The sequence below is a fragment of the Lonchura striata genome, chromosome 9 (genome assembly GCF_050655825.1).
Source record: "Lonchura striata isolate lonStrDom1 chromosome 9, ASM5065582v1, whole genome shotgun sequence".
NCBI classification, from domain to species: Eukaryota; Metazoa; Chordata; class Aves; order Passeriformes; family Estrildidae; genus Lonchura; species Lonchura striata.
In genome coordinates, this window is record NC_140711.1 from 2,430,182 (window position 1) to 2,448,448 (window position 18,267).

At 44.2% G+C, this 18,267-nt stretch overlaps 1 protein-coding gene across 34 annotated transcripts in view; it reads left to right on the top strand.

The window, feature by feature from the left end:
• Positions 1-13,253: 13,253 nt before the first annotated feature.
• PER2 (period circadian regulator 2) overlaps positions 13,254-18,267 on the top strand; it is a 45,953-nt gene continuing 40,939 nt past the window's right edge. For 17 of the 34 annotated variants that reach the window (XM_085587494.1, XM_085587495.1, XM_085587497.1 and 14 more), the window contains exon 1: positions 13,586-13,687. The gene's annotated coding sequence lies outside the window, so the exon portion shown is untranslated. Of the gene's footprint in view, positions 13,376-13,585; positions 13,688-13,874; positions 14,022-14,341; positions 18,215-18,267 lie in introns of those variants that run through there. The other 17 variants (XM_085587501.1, XM_085587505.1, XM_085587514.1 and 14 more) reach the window with 4 other exon arrangements.

Below are 18,267 nucleotides of genomic sequence, written 5' to 3' on the forward strand. Positions count from 1 at the left end.
TTCCTAGCACCTACACCTAAATTTTAAATTGCATAAGCATCACAGTAACTCCACACCTTCGATGCATCGGGGGCATTATTCAACAACTTCTCTAATTTTGTTGCAGATGATCTCAGAACACATAAAAGGCACATTATTGTCTCTCCCCACCTCAAACCCAGGTAATGTCAAGATGCCTTTTTAAATGAAGGTTCTTTATTAGTAAAACTATAGATTTGTCCTTGGTAACTCAGTGCACCTGGCAATCAGCTGGGGACACTTTTGAGTCTAAAAGGAGACAAAGCAATCACTGATTTCATACATTGCACATTCTGGTCTATGTGAAACAGCAAATAAGGATGAAAAGAGAAAGTGAATTATGTTGACTGGTGCATGTGAACATGATATTAAAGGACACAGGATACTGATCAAAGCCAAAGTGGGGCTCATTAAGGGAGTACAATGGGCTGATGCTCCACTAGCACTCTTACAGCAAGGTTGTGTAATTAGCTCAGTTTTGTTGAAAAAAAAAATCCCAATTTCTGATTCTTGAGCTTACATAGAATTCTAGTAGATGATAAAAACAAGTGAAAATGAAGTTATGTTTTAAATAATTGAGATATTTAGATGGGTGTGGAAGAATCAGTAAGATTATATGAAAAATCTAAATCTATCTTATTCTGGTCAGATTTGCATAATTCATGGCATTTCAGGGAGCAGAAAGAAGAGCTGCTTACCAGAGATTGTTAAATTATGTGGGGTGATGAGCTCTTGGGACATGCACATGCTTTGGAAAGTCAGTACAAGACAGTTCGAAGAGAAAACAATCCTTGAAGTGACTGTCTGTACACTTTGCTTTGTAAGCTGAAGTACCTGAAGGTAAGTGAATGAATAAGTGCTTTTAAGTGCTCCTGACAGTTTTAAAATTAAAAAAAAAAGTCTCACATGACTAAAGATGGTCAAAGCTGCAATCTGAGAAGAAAAGTTGGTAAACTGCTCAAGTTCCATAAGAAAGAGGGCAAGGCAGTGATAACTAGTGTAGAGCCAAGACAGCTTTTTTTGCTTTCCCAGGAGTTTCTAATCTAGAAGAATATAACCTTGTAACACTGCCTGTGGTTGGGCAGCTATCATCAAAAGCTCTTGCCAGGCTGTGGTAACCATAACCAGTGCATTTTACTGGGGGAATTTCCTGGCACTGTACTATTACACTTTTAAGGGGCAGGTTTTTGAATGATTCTGCAGAAATAACACTCTTTTCATCTGAACAGTGTAATTAGAATTTTACAGCTGTTGGCTGACTGCTTTACAAAGGCAAGCAAAGCCTGGTGTTTCTACATCCTGTTGGCCATAATGCAGATTTACTCTGTAGAACATAGTGGGTTGGGTAATTTGGCTTCTACTACTTACCTAATGACAGACAGGTTGTTCTTTTTACTAGAAAATGTACAACACAACATCAGGCTATTTACACCTTCCCTGGCTCAGCCTAGAAAACACCTGCTCCACAGTCCAGTTACAGCAGGAGTTGGAAAGGCTCCCCAAAACTCTCCAGTGCATGCTCCTGTGATATGATCTGTAGTGATCTATATAGACAGTGCACTGGAAGAGCTGCCTGGATCAGCCCTGCACCAATCCAGGTTTTGTTAAACTTCCTCTCTAATGATCCAAGAAAAGGTAGAGAAGAGAGAAAACCAAAAATTCTCACTAGTGAGTCAAACGACCAGGGAGACAAGGAAGAATTCCTCCTCTCAGATCAGACTGTCCAGTGAGTCAGTTCAGTTTTGAATAGGATGCAGAAAGGAAGCATCTGAAAGTGTCATGCCCCAAGGTACACTGGGGTTAATAGTGCTTGAGGATGTGGGAATGTAAACCAGTAATTACAATGCACACATTGCCCTGGCAAAGAATACTTTTAATCTCCTTTTAATGTCTGACTCTGAAGACACCTACAAGTTTCAGTGACAAAGTTCAATCGTTTTATCACCAGGAAGTGTCTGGATTAGTTTTGCTATCCTTTTACCTGCTTATCAGTCATCATTTCATAACCACACACACTCTTGGCAAGCTTCAATCCTCTAGAAAGCTCGATCTGAGCTTTATTTCTGAGCTGGCTCAAAACCTCTTTTATTGTTCTGTTTACTATCTGGGCACAATGTATAGCTCTTACTCTTTTGTTTGCTGTTCTTCTTCAGTTTGACTGCCCATATTCTTGGGCATCCTGACAGTGCATCCATGCACATTTGCCAGCTCGATGTCTTCTGACCAGTGCAGGTCTCAGCTCTCTGCCCTAAGTAAAGGTTTTCTAAATGCTGTACATGGTGCCACAAATGTTTTGGTGTCTGCATTGAAGAAATCTAAAATATCTTACTACCATCATAGAATTTCTCACAATTGCCTTTACCCTTCAGCCCCATGGCAGTCATCCGAATCATCCTGTTACTCTTGCTGGGTCTTTTAATCTCTTTTTTTTATCTCTATATTTTAGGACCAACAAAATTATCATTGTTGAATCAATAGTAAGCGATATCCTCAATAATTAATTTGATCCAGATTCTCCTGCCTTTATCAGCAAAACAAATCTTATTGATGCATCCAGTGCTCAGCCAGATGGCAGCCAAGGGACCTGAGACACTGCCTATCAAATCACCTAACAGTTTCAATTCAGTCTTTTGTTTTACTCAAAAGTCTCACAGTTTATGTGACTTTTTCTTCCCCCCCAAGGTTTTTTATAGCAAAAGTAAAACTTGCCTTCTGCACTCAGCAGCTGAGGCATTTCTTGACTGCTCAGGCATCTCTTCTCTTTGAATGCCTGTTGAAAATACTGTTCTTTCAGGATGCCTAGGGTTGGCAGCTAGATGAAAAAAAACCATAGTCTTTGTGAAGGAGAAAAGACATCTTTGGATATCTGCAAGCACAAGTATCCCCAAGGCCTGTCTTTAACACAGAGAGCCAGCCCACATCTTCTGCAGCTGAGCCTGGAATTGGAAACTGTATGGGGTGAGAAAGCCAAGCTTGCTGTGTAAGTGGTGGTGCTGTGCCCGTTATGGGCTTCCCTTGCCTAAAGGTAGATTTATCAGCTCTCATGTAGGACATTGAAGTGTCTTCTGATGCCATTAAGGCAAGGTATGCCTGTGTCTGGACTTTTTGGGTCATTAATACACAGTGCAGTCTGAACACTTCTCCAGCCTTGTGCATCATGGTGTGAGCCTGAAAAAGAGAGGAAGAAAAAGGCACATAATCACTAAAAAGGACCTCATCAGCATATAACCTGTCTGCTCCTACTTGGCCCAGACATGAGGGAGGAGTCCAAATGCAATCCACTCAAACTAGCAGCTTCTTCTCCTGATTGTTTTCTCTTGGCAGCCCACAGATCTCTGGGAGCTTTATGTGGAGATCTGCAGAACCACCTCTGCCCTCAAAATATTTTTACAAGGGTGGGCACATCACTACACATCTGCAATGCCAGAAAGCAGGCTGTCTTTAAACTTTCTTTCCCCGTAGATAAATAAGTAATTATATAAAAATATAACGGTTTTCTTGATTTTAAAACTGCCTTAATGGAGGGAAAAACCCCAAAGAACAAAAAGCCCCATGTTTTTTGGTTTCAGCTGTCCAGCAGTGCAGCCAGCTGCCTGCTGGAGCTCCCTGAAGTGATTCTGCTGGTGTCAGGAGGCATCCAGAGAGCAGAGCCACGACCACCCCATGGTGCCAGCCTGGGAATGTCAAACAGGGGCAGTTGGTGCAGGCAGCACTGCAGTGTGACAGCAGGGGTTCTGTCAGTCACCACTCACTGCTCTGGTGAATTTAGCTCAAGAATGATGCCAACATAGGCTAAGAGGGTCAGGCTCAATCTCAAATGCAAAATAAATTTAGTCACAATTTGTCTGTATGGGATTAAACTATATTGTCCACCCCTTGGGTTAGTTATTCTGCTGTAACTGGCATTCATTTTAATAGTTTTTCAGGACTCCTTTTCATCTCTTGTACATCAGTTTCTCTATTTGAGGCTTTGAATTTCTCAAGTGTTTTCAAACATAACTGAATTTTTATTTGTGGGTTTGTTATTGTCTCAATCTTCCTCTCTGGTTCATCTCACCTGTTCTCTGTTTCATGGTGCTGAATGAAATATTGTTCCCCCTCTTGTCTTCAATAGCTATTACTTCTCAAGTAAGTTAACTAACTCTTAAATTTTACACTTTCTCTATGGAAAAATGTAATCAGATGATTTGTGTCTAGCCAGAAAAGTTGCACATTTTGCCCAAGCCATCTTTGCATTTTCCTGATGCTTCCAGGGCTGCTTTCTACACATTGACATTCTCTGTTTTAGCATTGCTCAAGTTGACTGATCATGTTGTCTTGTTTGTCATTAATAGAATCTTTCAAGCCTTATTATAAAACAAGTATAAAATATAAATGCACCTTGGTCTTCAAGTGAAAGGCTGTGAGTTTCTTGTGTGTTTTCAGCCAGTCCTGTGCTCTTGCAAGCACGAGAAAACTCTGCATCAACATGAAGTGCCTGTTGATCCCTCCACTGCCATCTCCAAAGTTACAAGGCAAGGTGAAGCATGTTGCCTGCAGCTGTACAAAGGCTCCCCGTGTCATGTGTTGCACAGGAATGACCTCACCAGCTGAATGGAGCTACTGAACCAGTTACGGATGCAGTCTGACAGTCACAGAACAAACATTACTCATTTAAGAACATTCCCTACCTTCCTTTTTAATAACTGGTTTCTCCAAAGTCAGTAAAGTAGAACTGAAGGGAGAACAAAGAGTTCTTCAGAGCTCTGCATAGTGTTCTCACACACCCCTTCCTGCACTGCAGGAACATGTTTGAAACAAGGGCTCCACAAAAATTCCCTCTTCTCTGGTGGTGTCCCAGCACCACTGTAATCACCCAGTGCAGATATGGACATGCCAATACTCACAACAGCCAAGACCATTACTAAGGAATGGATGGTTCTGTGTCTTGGATCTAAAACGGAAAAGCTTTTAAAATACTAAACGTTGGTGTACTACAGACACCATCATCTGTGATTATGATAATGATAGTGTTGAGATGAGAACAATATTCTGATAACAAGGAGATTTGTGCCTAATTTGACCATGTAACTTCATATACAAGAGTGTTCAACTTTCACACACAATTTTCTTAAGACTGAGCTAAGAAATTAATTCCTGGTATGCTTTTGCTTTTCCACGTCACGGTAAATCAATTATCACTTTGATAAAACTTTTTGACAAAGCAGACAATAGAAATTACAAAATATCAGGTAAACTTTGAAAATTAGACCTTTATTTGTAAAATATTTTTGATATTACAAAATCTTAATTCCACCTGTGCCATTGCCAACAAAGAAAAAAACCTTGATTATATAAGGGGATCTGAGGCTTTGTTTCAGATGAAGCTATTAAAGTATGCAAATAGTGATGCAATACACATGTCCTCATACTAGATCTTCTCCTATTGTTTTACTTTGATTGTAGTGGACTGATCCTACAGGATTGCTGTGGCATTCCAAACTGAAAACAAGGAAATGCATTCACCTCAGTAGCAGTGGCTGTGCTCAGATGGGCCCAGTCAATTTTCAAGTATATTTTGTTAATAATCTTCCTATACAATTCATTGTACTGTAATCCAATGTGTGTCTGGGAAAAACTTCATTCAAATAGATTTGGCTTCTGTAACTGGCATTTGACATTAGCTCAGTGTGAATTGCAAGATTCTCCATCTCACAATTTGATGTGTAATGTAAGGGTCTCACAATGTGGGAAGATGCCACGTCTCTGGTCTTGGGCACTAATTTGTATTTCTGAGGGATCTGAGTCCAAGTTCAAATGATCAAGTTTTTAGTGAGGCAATAACTTATAGATAATGAGCTTTAATTGCAGTTTAGAACTTGAGAAGATGTTTTCTCAGTAGTAAATCAATGTATGACAAGAAAAGTTGATTCAATGGTTATTAGGTTCCAGTGAAGTCTAAAATCTGTCATTTAAAAAACAGTCCCTTTTTAGTTTGCTTTCTGAAGTGCCTTGAAGAGTAGGACAGCATCTCTGATTAGGCCAAAACACAGATGAAGTAGATTAGCCCAGTCTTTAAATATGAGCTGTTTAGTCAAAACACCTGTTTGCTTTTAACCATCCTCTTAACGTGTGTTAGGTAACTCTTGATAGGGGATCCCAGATAGGACTATAGGGAAACCAGCACAGAAAAGGTGCAAAGTCCTTTTGCAGAGGAAAATTCTCCTTGCTCTAGCAGTGCCGTGAGTGGGGGACCACACAAGGGCTTCAGCAAACTTCAGAGCACCACGAGTCAGGGTGGCAGCAGCAGCACGGCTGCAGCCTGCCCACGTTGCTGTGTGCTCCCCAGCTGGAGCAGGGCTCTGGCACCACAGGCTCCATGGTTCAGCACTCCTTGGTTCCTTGGGTGGGCTTTCCATCCACTCAGCTCTGTGCCTGTCCAGGGAGTGCCACTACCTCAAAGCTGACTTGGATATTCCCTCCCAGGCTGCCACCACAACGCAGTTGTACTCTAAGGCTGCCCCAAGTCTCCCTTGCACTGTGTTCACTTTACAAAGACAAAGAATGCTGTCACTGCATGAGAAGAATCAGTCTCCCAACCAAGCACTGCTTTCTGCAGTGTTAAATGAAGGCAGCAAAGGCTACCAGCATTGTTACCAACCACAGCTGGTGGGTAATGTACAGTAGGAGAGCAGGGCTGGGGAATCAAAGTGATAATTGTAAATTACCCATATCAATAAAAGGAATGAATGGCCAGATGTGTTTTTTAGACCACTAGAAAGAAAGACACCCCAATGCTCCTTTAGTTCTCTATCCAGACCCAAAGAAACCATGAGCAGCATTTTTACAGATGTGTATGGAAGGCATATCTCAGAACTCGGCTTTTTTGGCAAGGTAAGATTTCTTTCATCTTTCTGTTTTGTTCTAGTGACTCCATTTTTCTCAAATATAGCTCCTTTGCTTTCCTGTAGTACAGCCTTTCCTCTAAGGAACAACAATTAGGTAATATTACTTAGGATTACTAATTCCTGATTTTTTTAATGTCCTTTAACCATTCTACTTTAAGAAATGTAAGGATTTGTTTTTGTTGTTTTTTTTTCTATTCACTGACTTAAACTACTTGTTTAATTTTTTTTTTTTGTTGTTGTTGTGATGTTACTCAAAAAAGCATTGAACTCCATAGTTCTTCTACTGCTAATGAAGCATGACATAAGTGGATGGAGTATGTCTCATTATGGTAATAAGTACTATATTTTAGTGGGTTTCTGTGCAAAAAGGGGTCATGTGATAGTAATTTTGATTTTGTCTGGATGTCTGCTTCTCTCCATTCAGATGGTAAACTTTAAATTGGCTACTGCCAAATAGGAAGAAATCCCAAGGATATTTCAGACAAATTATTTTCAAGATATTTTACACCCAGGAAATGAGGTAGTTGAGGATTTTCTCCCTTGAGCTGCACTTAGTAAAAGGCTATAGTTAAGCATATACCAATTTAATACAAGATAATCCACAAAGATGGGACAGATTTCAGATATCTTTGGTTTAGTTACTCTCTTGAGCAAGTTGCCAAAGTTGTTTATATCAAAGGGATTTATCAAAACACACTTTGTATCAACCCTTCACCCCCTGCTTCTATATTTCAATGACATGTGCAAAGTGAGCTGTCCTTTGTCTTTTCTTTCTAATTGATTAGAATTAAACCAACAGAATTTCTGATTGCTTATCAGAAACTTCTATTTATTGATAGCATCTGAAAAACTTTGTTTACTGAAGTCTCTCTAATTGGCTTAGTACAAGGCACTTTTGCAATGCCTGATTATTAAAATCCCTGCTTTGTTTCCAGTAGTGTGGCCAGGTACATCGGGTTTTCTTCCTGAAGCAAACTCAGGCAGTCACTAAACACCCTCTCCTGAAAACAAACGCAAGCTTCCGCTGACTTCAGTAGCAGCAGCGAGCAGTTCAAAACAGCTCAAGTGTGAACGAAAGCCGGAAAATTAATTGACACAGAGGAGTAATGGGAAATCCAATCTGAAAATGAAGTGTTTTTAATTAAGAAACACTCTCCAGAATTATACAGAAAGACACTCTTTCCCATTTAAAATTTGGCTCTTCCTTCCTAAACAAGTACAAATCACCGGTCTATAATTAGTACTGTTGTGGAAGGAATGGCTGAATGTCTGGCTGGAGTCAGGCCTGTGACTGTGACAGGGAGGGCAGTCGGTGTGCTGACCTTTCTGGTTAGTTCGCCATTTAGCATCCAGTTTCTTGCAAATGTTTCTGTTATAGTCTGTTAATGTTATCATATTTGTTCAGAATGAAAACAAAGCAAGGAGGAAAGGTGCCTTGATTCCAAGTAGCTGAGAGCAGCAGCACGACTACCTTGGACAATGATTGTCAGTTTACCTGTGAACAAGTCCAGCTCCAATCCCATGCCAAGACCTAATCCAACACTTTATGTAATGATTATTTAATAAAAATTGCATAAATGCTCACTGGTGGGGAAGTCTGTACCCAGATGTTTTCTCTCTACCCTTACTCTGTAAAGGAAGGTATGTCTCTCACTGAATTTCTCTAAGAGATTGGTAACATTTCACTCTGCAGCCGTGAGCCTGAAAGCAGCGCATAAATGAGATGGGGGGCAGTAAACTGAGTCTGGTCAGCAAATACAGAGTTTAAATCACTGCAAAGCGTGTGCATTAGGAACCAGTGGGGAGGCAAGGGTTGTAATACACAGTGGTACAGGTACAGAACCATGTCCTAGGCCTGGACGCTCAGATGTCTGTTGAAGAATTTGGATGTCTCAAGAACACCTTCTAAATACGGGCACATTTAATCCAGAAAGGTATGAGCATCTGGTATCAAAAGCTGTGGAAAGTCTCACTGCCATTAAAAGAGCTTTTCAATGCCCTATCCATGGCATATCTGGACTTGGGAATGTACTTTCTCACCAAGGAATATTCAGCAGCTTACAGGCAGGAAACAAACCCAAGGAGCTTTCTGGGAGATTAACAGTGGAACTGGCTTGCTGAGGTCCCAAGGAAGCAGCAGAGTGGGAAAAGGAACAGTCAAGACCACGTAGCCATGAGTACTTGGTGGCAGTGGTGCCAACCCCTTGATGGAAGTGAAATGCTAGATCAGCTCATAAATGCTGTGAAAGCTGTCTTTGGCATAAGTGTCTGGATGCTTTTGAATGGTGAAGCCCAACCTGACGTAATCACTTTCAGGGCAGAAGAGGATGTCTAAATCCAACACAGTAGGCAGGAATGAGGATGCACTTTCCTGCCTGGCATCTCTTATTAACTCTCTTATGCTAATCTAATGACATGCAAATTTCATTTTAAGTGCCTAACTCTATAATTTGGTGTTCTTCTTGGTCTTGGATCCTCACTCCAGCTCAAAATATGTTCTTTGATCCCGTTTTGGTTTGGCTTTTGTGCTCTCACAGCTGTGATGTAATCAAACCAAAAACTTCTTTCATGGGATATTTTCAGTCAAGTCGGTTTCCTAATCTAAGTACCAGTACAATTGCATAATCACTGATTTTTAACTCAGTGGAGGTGGTAGGACTGTTCCTCTTGGTGGATGTTTAAGGACTTTGATCACCTTAGGCAGATCATGAAATCACAAACTATCACTCTCTGAGTTATGCAGGAAGCTTTAAACCCCTATTCAGCACAGTGAATTCAATGTCAAGTTCTCTTCATTCAGCTTTCTGAGTGGCTGACTGCAGAAAATGAGTTGCTAATACACACTAAACAGCAGGATCTCAGACCTGGACTAAAATCATGCTCATGGGCTTGTGGATAAGCACATAGAGGTATAGTGGGGGGAGATACACCCCTTCCATTTGTATCCTTCTAAAAGAAGAATTCAGGGCTCCTTCATGTGTCATTTTTCAAGATATTTGGAACATAAAATTACACTGCATTTGCCAAGAGAAACTGAATTTAATAAGAATAGCAAGAAAACAGTAAAAATAGGGACAGAATGAAAACCTGCTCTCCCCAGAAGTTGTTAGCAAAGGTTTTCTGTCTGGTGACAAGCAGACACTTGTGCAAAGGAATTCTGAACTGCAGCATATTTCAGGAACTTGCTGCTTGAGTTGAAGTTCTTTATAATGTTTTTTACATTCCTTTACATTTAATGAAAGCATTTTCAAAACTGTATGATATTTCTGTCTATTTGTTGCAGTTGATTCCTACACCTGCAATGCTTTTAGAAAAACCTGTCCATATATTTACTGGTAATGAATAAAATGGGTTTTTTCCTTTCCTCCTCCTTTGTCTGCACAGAGAGTAAGAGTGACGACTTTTGCTCATTAGCAAAAAAAGCCTTTCCGGATCTTTGCAAGAATCAATGACTGTCAGCGTCAGTGTAAATGGTGAGTAATTAAGACTAGGAAATGAAGAATTAGACGTGGGTTCCAGCTGTAAAGTATTGATTGTTTTTTTTTTTTTAATAATACACAGTTCCGTCAGTGCTGTGGAGTATCTTTGAACAGGCGACTTCTACAAGTGGATAGGGAAGCACAGTTTTTCAAAAAGGAGTCTTATTTCCTTAGCAAATCCAAGCAAGCAGTCCTCAGGTAGTTTTTCAGGTGGTCTCAAACTATTATTTTTCGATATTGAAAGACTTGGATTTTTTCCCCCTTTAAAAATGTAGATACTGTCAATAAGTTGCTGCTTATCAGACTGAATTGCTTCAGTTAAGCAAAAATTCTACTTTTTATATATGCTGGGAAAAGGTTCGGCATTTGCGTGTGTGCCTAAAAAACTACTGATGTAAGTGCGGGAAGCAGCGGGATTCCACAGAAAACCCCCAAGGAGCGGCATTTTCCCGCAGGGCCGCAGGAGGGAGCCGGGCAGCGCTGGAAGCTGCGCCCCAGCGCGCCGGGCAGAGCCAGCTGGGGCAGTGCCAGCGGGGACCTGGTGCACACACACTCACATTTGTACTGCCATGCTCCAGGAGTTACAGCTGAACACACACGCACACAAAATAAACAAAGCTGGGGAAAAAAAAACACCAGCATTTTAATGCTTTTCTTACAAGCTTTGTGTTCTTTAGAACCATTTGTGTGTGCATATATGTATTTTACTCCTGCCTACCAGACAAAGTGACCTTAAAAACAAACGTGTAGAACCCATAAAATTCTGCAATAACTTTATTTTGCTCTGTTCCATAGTAGATGAGTCAATAGCAATATTCACTCCTTCAGAAGCCATGTGCACGCACTCATTTCAAATTGGAGATGCCTGGAATAATTTGTATCTGCACACATGATTTATCTTGTGCCAATTTTCTGGAAGTTGCAGAATTTGGACTGAACTCAAATTCACATTTTGAGTAACACAGCTTACCATGTTTTTTGCTACATTAAATATAAAGCTGTAACTACTAAAAGGTGGTATGAACAGAACTTAAAAATCATTCCCATAAGTGTGACTGAAACAGCTGATTAGTATCCCTTTAAAATAAGCAGAACTCAAGTAATGCCTCTGGTAGTTACCGGGGTGGGAAAGGTACTGGCTATTTGTGGTGGTGGGGGTTACTCTTCTGCCAGGACTGGCATGTCCTGCTGCAATGGGGAATGTGTGTCCTGGGAACTCATTTAGCTCTAACACAGTGCCATGGTTTGCCATCCTTCTCGTATTTGTGATCTGATGGGGTGTGGGACAGTGTGGATCTCAAGGTTTCACTTTGGTTGAAGTGCCTTAGTTGGAGTCTGTGCTAAAAGACTAAAGCCCTCAGCACACAGAGAGGGATGGGTATTTTTGGCATGTAACACGAAAAACAACATCCCATGGAAACCAAGAATATTATTCTACATCCCTTTAATCCTAAAGCAGAGAACTGACAAAAAGACAATGAAATTCTGGATGTGAAGACCTACCAACAACAAGTTGACCAAACTACATAAAGACTGCCTAATTAGGATTAATCTTAAAATTAGACTCCTCAGAGGAGCGCAAACTAAGAATGGTATCCTGGTAAGCTGACTTGTGCGTTGCAACAAATCCAGTTGCAGAATCTGGTTCTAATGCTTCCGCTGCCCACCCCCTCTCCAGCAGTTAAATACTGCACAGTCCTTTACTCACAGGCTGTTTCTGTAACAGTCAGAGCATAAATACCTGTGTATCTAATGGACTTATCCTTAACACTGCAGTGAGGAAGGGAAGTGGCATTAACCTCATTTTGCAGATAAACAGTAGAAGTCCTGATGGTTGTCGGTGTTTCATCCTATGGAGCAACTGCATACATGCAGTGAGTGTAAAACGCTGTCAGCCCGAATGTGGCTTTGGCACATTCTCTGCTCCTTCTTTGCAAAGTCATCTACTACAGTGGAGACAGAGGAAACTCAGAATACACATAAAGTAACATGAATTTCTCACTTACCGATTGCTCTGCTTAGCCTTGGGAGATGTGGAGACTGGAGCAGAGCCGAGGTGTTCAGCAGAGGATTATTGGGTTATCTCACTGAACTGCTCAGGTTCTCGCACCAGTGTTGGATGGATGGTGCAGGGGCCTGAGCGCAAACCTGTGTGACTGATGTATAAGAATTCATTAAATTCTTTATTACTGTAAAATGGGAAGTGTCAATGGTCTCTGAAAGTTTTGATTCAACAGAAGCTGAAAAACTTCTTTAAACAGAGAAGTTTTTAAACACAATTCTTTAAACAGTTGGAATGGAAAGCCATTGTATGGTAACGTGTCACCATGCAGAAATACTGTTGCCGAGAACAGTACATACATTTAAGAGCTCGGAAATTCTTAGTTCAATCATGGTTGTAGCTGTTCAGACTGATGCTGCCGGCTGGTCCGGGAGAAAGCTGCAGCCCTACGCTCTGCTGCGCTGCCCTTTGCTTTGTGACCCGGCGCAGCCTGAACAATACGCGGGGGCACTTTGGAAACCTCAGGGCGTGCACCCAGCGCGGGCGGCAGCACCGGGAAACGGGATACGGGCGCTGCTGCCTTATGTAAGCGAAGCAAGCGCCGGCAGGGTGAGCCCCGCGGGCTGAGCCCGGCAGGGTGACCCCGCAGGGTGAGCCCTCAGGGTGACCCCCTCGGAGTGACCCCGCGGGCTGAGCCCGGCAGGGTGACCCCGGCAGGGTGACCCCCCATGCCGCCCCCGCGGCCGCCCCGCCGCCCTCAGGGCGGGCCCGCTCCGGGCTCGGCCGCCAACGGTCTCCGCCCGCGCGCGCGCGCGACACGTCACGCGCGGCTCCGAGCGGGCGGGGGCGGAGCCGCGCTCCCCGGGGGCGTCACGTGACCACCGGCCCCCAATCCATCCTCCCCGGCCCGGCGGTCCCGTAGCGGCGGGCGCGGGCGGAGGCGAACGGAGCTACCGCGGCTTCGGCGGGAGGCGGCGAAGGGGCCGGCGGTGAGTGCGCCCCGGTGGTGGCGGCGGCGCGGGGGAGGGGAGGGGCGGGCCGGCGGCGGGGAAGGCTCGGGAGGCGGCCGCGGCTGTCGGTGGAAACATGGTGCCACACGTGAGGCTTATGTAAAGTGAGCGGCGGCCCGCGCGGCCAATGGCAGCGGCGCGCGCCCCGCCCCCGCCCGCGCGTCCCGCTGGCGTCAGGCGGCCGCGGCCAATGGGAGCGCGGGCGGGGCGGGCGCGCGGCGGCCGGTCACGTTTCTGCCCGTATGAAGCCCGAGCCGGGACGCACCGGGCCGGCGGGACGCGCCGCGCGCGGTGAGTGGGGGCCCGCCGGGCGCGCTCCGCGCCGCCCGAAGGGGCCGGGGAACCCGCGGGGAGCGGCGGGAGGGGGCGGCGAGCGGCGGTCGCGGGGGGCACGGGGGTTCCCCCGCCTCCTCCGCCCGCCGGGCCGAGGTTACGTAACCCGCGCGCCGGGGCTCTCCCGTTGCTGGGACGCTGCGCGCGCGGGGCGCTCCCGTTCCGCGGGGTCCGTCCCGCTGCCGGCCCCGGCCCGCCGGGGAGGGGGCACTCGGGGCTCTCTCAGAACGGCGGCTGTGACACGCCCCCCCCGCTCCCCGTGAAACCGCAGCGAGGGAAGCGGCGGCCGGCCGTGAGTCGCTTCCCGGGGCGGGGTGCGGGGCAGAGTGCGGCACGGCCCCCGCCCGTCCGGGAGCGGGGGCACCGCGGGGCCGGGGCGGCACCGGGCTCTCCGGGGGGCGGCCGCCCGGGGCCGGGCCGGGGCGCCGCGGGGGCGGCGCTGGCCCCGGCCCGGAGCGGGGGAGGAGGCGGCGGGGCCGGACCCGGTCCCCGGCGGGCTCCGCTCCGCCGTCCCTGCCGGCCGCGGGCTGCGGCCACGTCCGTGCGAGGGGCGCGGAGCGGGGGAACCGGCGGGGAGCGCGCGGACCCCGGGGCGGCAGTGCGGGGGGACCGAGCCGGCTCCCGCCGGCCGGGCGGGCTGCTCCGCGGGAGGAGCTGTCAGGCAGCGAGGAACCGATCTCAGCGCTGCCGAGATGTGTGAGCTACAGGTAGAGCAGGCAACAGGTGCTGTCCATTTGTTTCTTGTGTTGCATGTACCTGTAAGACACTCTGTTCCTTGAGACGTGTGGTTGTGCTGCTGTTCACATTAGTGCATAGTATTACATGCATGATTACAAAACCCTTTATGTAAGTACAGTTTCATGCAAATTGGTGAGCAGCGTGGCAGCAGTCAAGCTGACGCTTTACATTTGACTTTTCGTAATAGGGTAAGCATTTAATAAAGGGACAGCATTTCTCTGTGTACCATAGGAGCTTAAAAAGGCCTCACAGGAGGTTGGTATGAGGTCCCAGGTACTTGGGAAACTACCGTGCCTCACAAGTGTATTCCAGTGAAAAAGTAACTTGGCTGAGATTCAGATCAAAGAAACAGAATCATTAAGAATTGTAAAGACCTCTGAGATCCTTAAGTCCAACTGTTTTGTCCATATGTCCAATCTAAATCTACCCTCTTGCAGTTTCAAACCACTGTCTTTCATCCTATCACCACATGCCCTGATAAGAAGTCTTTCTCCATCTTCCTTATAAGCTCATGTCTTTCTTTTCCAAATGCAAGACTTTGAGATTTATTGTCTTGGATATCTGAGATTGAATAGTTATCACAAGTAAAGGGAAAGAAGTGGAAATTATCTAGTGATTCTAGTGGTAAGAGTATATATCAAGTCAGAAGTAGAGTAAAAACCTGATTAGTATGGTGAGAAAACATTCCAAGTTGCCAGTATTGTTTCAGCCACAGTTTGATTTGTGTTAGGGAGAGTGCCCACATTGTTGCACTGTAACATCAAGTTCCTTCTTGCTTATGCTTGTACAGGTTTGAGTGCTTTTATGTTCTTTCTGTTTTACCTTTGTCTTTGAAACTTGCATGATTTCTGCAAAGTGGGGAAGTTTCACTGAAGGACTGGACTGTGTCCTTGCTCCATGTAAAGCTAGATGTGAGTCTTGAGAAGATGACAACACTGTCCTGAGGTGTGGAGTCCTGATTCTGAACTGTGGAGGTTGCTCACCTCACTAGTAACACACAGAGGAAAAGAGATGGCCTTTGGCCTGGAGTAGAAGAAGAAAAGTCAACCAAAACCTTCAGGTTTTGGCCATTTCAAGTGTGTATTTCAAGGCAGAAAGAAGATACTTTAGTTGGGTGTCATAAATGTGTGTCTTTCACTACAGTGAAAGAGGATAGTCTATCCTTTGTTGGTTTGGCTTGATGTAGTTCAGAAGGAAAAGACATAGAAATAGTTTTTTTTCTTTTATGCACTTCTTCATATTTGGCAAGTTTTTTTTGTTTTGTTTATAATTCAAAGACTGCATGGTTTTGCTGGAATTTTTTTTTATTTGTCCGTTGGTGGGACTTGTTATAGACTTTCTATATTCATTTTAGCAAACAAATTCTGTCGGTGAAAATCTAAGTAATCCTCATTTTTACAATTTTCTGTTATTCATTTTAGATTTCCACATAGAGGCATTGAAGAGGCAGCATATTCTTGTCATAATACCTTCTCTGCTTTCTCTTCCTCCAGTCATTTGACTGTAAAGTGTCTAACAACACAGCTTACTTGATAAACTTCCTCGAACCTCTCCTTGAACAATATGCTCTTACAGTAATAAACTTTTTTAGTAAACGGAGATATTGATGGAGTTTAGTCTCAAAGTATGAGAATAGAGTGAAGTGGGGAAAGTGATTGGCAGTAGAGTTCTGGATGTTTCTTCTACTTCAGACATTTATTATGACCAGGAAGTGTTTGGCTTAGATACAGACTGATAAACAGTTTTCTTTTTCCTGGGTTCTTGCCTCACCCTTATTTCTCTAACATCTTTACAGTATTAGAATATGCTTTACTGCATTAAAAAAAAAAAAAACTTTTATTGCATTAAAAAAAAAATCACCTCTGAAAGAATAAGGAAATGAACAAGTTACCATGGGATGAGGTATATTTGTTACGGTTTAAAAGCAAGAAGATTACCAGTAGCCAGTAGAACAAGTAAATTATCATTAGTCTAGATCAACTGCAGTGTTTTCCATTGGGTTGCTATGGCTGGCCTATGTTAAAAGGAACGTCATGTTCTTAGCAAGGCCTTGTGTAATAGCTGGCATGAGTGTCCTGTAGACACTGTATTATACTCATAACATTACCACATTATAATTATTAGATAATCAGGTGTTTCTGAGAAGGAGTTTTTGTCTCCAGTTTTGATTGCATGGCCTAGAATTCCTCTGTAAGGATGGAGGATTATTGAGATTTTTAACTGGATTATCTTACTTCATTCATACTTTCCACATTCAGTTACATCCCTGTAGTGCAAGTTTTAAACTGCTTAAATATTCATTATGCTAACTTAGCTTGTTAAGCACTGAACAGCAACAGAGTAAATTAATACCAGTATTATTCTTTGTGATACTGTTGTGCTACTCAAAAGGGCTTTTACTTGTTCTTTTGGTTATGGATGAAGTTGGATGCAGAAAGCGTTGGTTTGAAAGTAATGCTGCTGCTGTTTTGTGTCCTGTGTAGAAAGTGTCTGTCTGCTTTCCTGCTTTAACTGCTTCCTTAAACTTAAACCCTGCTGTGGGGTCAGGCTGCAATATTACTGGTTGTTGTTAGTGCAGAAGGCTTTTCTTAAGTAGAACTGACTTTTTAAAAGTTACATTCCCTTTGCTTGTAGAGCTCTGCCTTCTGACACTTAGAGCTTTGGTTGTGAGGGGATGAGGGTGTTTCTTTTTAGACTTCTTTCTGTGAAGTATGTTTAAAGGACATGGGAAAAGAGAAGGTGGCAGTCAAAAGCACAGTTCAGAGGGTGATAGTTTTGCCATCTCTTGCTGGGATTTCTTGCAGCCCCAAGCTCCTTTTGTGAAATAGTGTGGCAGAGACGACCAGAATGAGGAAGAGTGGGATGCTTTGAGTGTCTGTGAAGCGAGTGGAGATCTCTGCAGTGACTCTGCCGGGAGCCAGCAGCCGTGTGTAGTAGGCAGGCACCGAACACATGGGAGCGCGCATGCCGGGCTGTCCGTGCCGGGATTGCTGCGCGGCTGAGCGGCTTAGCACATCACCGGGCACGCCCCTGCAGCCTGTGGCGCTCTCCTGCCAGCGCTGCTGCGGCATGGGCAGGCTCCGGGCCTGTGCTTTGCATTGCTGGGCGACCTTCTTGGTCTGAATGGCTGCGCTGGGTTTGCACCACCACGGGATCCTCTTACTTGGTTCTCTGTCCCTCCCGAGGAGTTACCAAGGGACGGCAGCAATACACCGAGTTTCTTGTGATCTGCCCAGGCAGTGGTTCTGAAGTGCACTTTTTCCCTGCTTATCCACATATGAAAGGGAAGTTATGAGAATTTGTGTATGTGAGAGTTTTTGTACAGATATGCTGGTGATCTGCTGCTGCTGAAGTAGTGTGTGGTAGTCCTAGTTCTCTTATGATTTTGGTAGTCCAATTTAGACAACTTTGCTTGTAGAACACAATCAGAAGTGAGGCTAAGTTTACCTTCCACAACATATATAAGCATGGAATATGGTTTTCATTTTTCCTTAATTTTCTCCCAATAGGAAGGAAAATTTTATTGAGGATGCTGAAGGGGTAGTGACTCAACATGCTGTTTACATGAAATATACAGAAAGCATTTCTTGGGGCAAGAGGATGAGGAGATTCTGCAGAAGTTCAGTACAAGCAGAGCCAGCGTTGATCCTGACAGGATTTGGTGCTGGGAAAAAAAACTTCATCTGTATGCCAAAATGTCCGGGAAAGACTTTTGTTTTACTTCCAACTATTTTTGAGCAGACCATGGTAATTCTTAACACTTAATTTTTCTTACAGGTAGAATAGTAAGAGATGGGCAG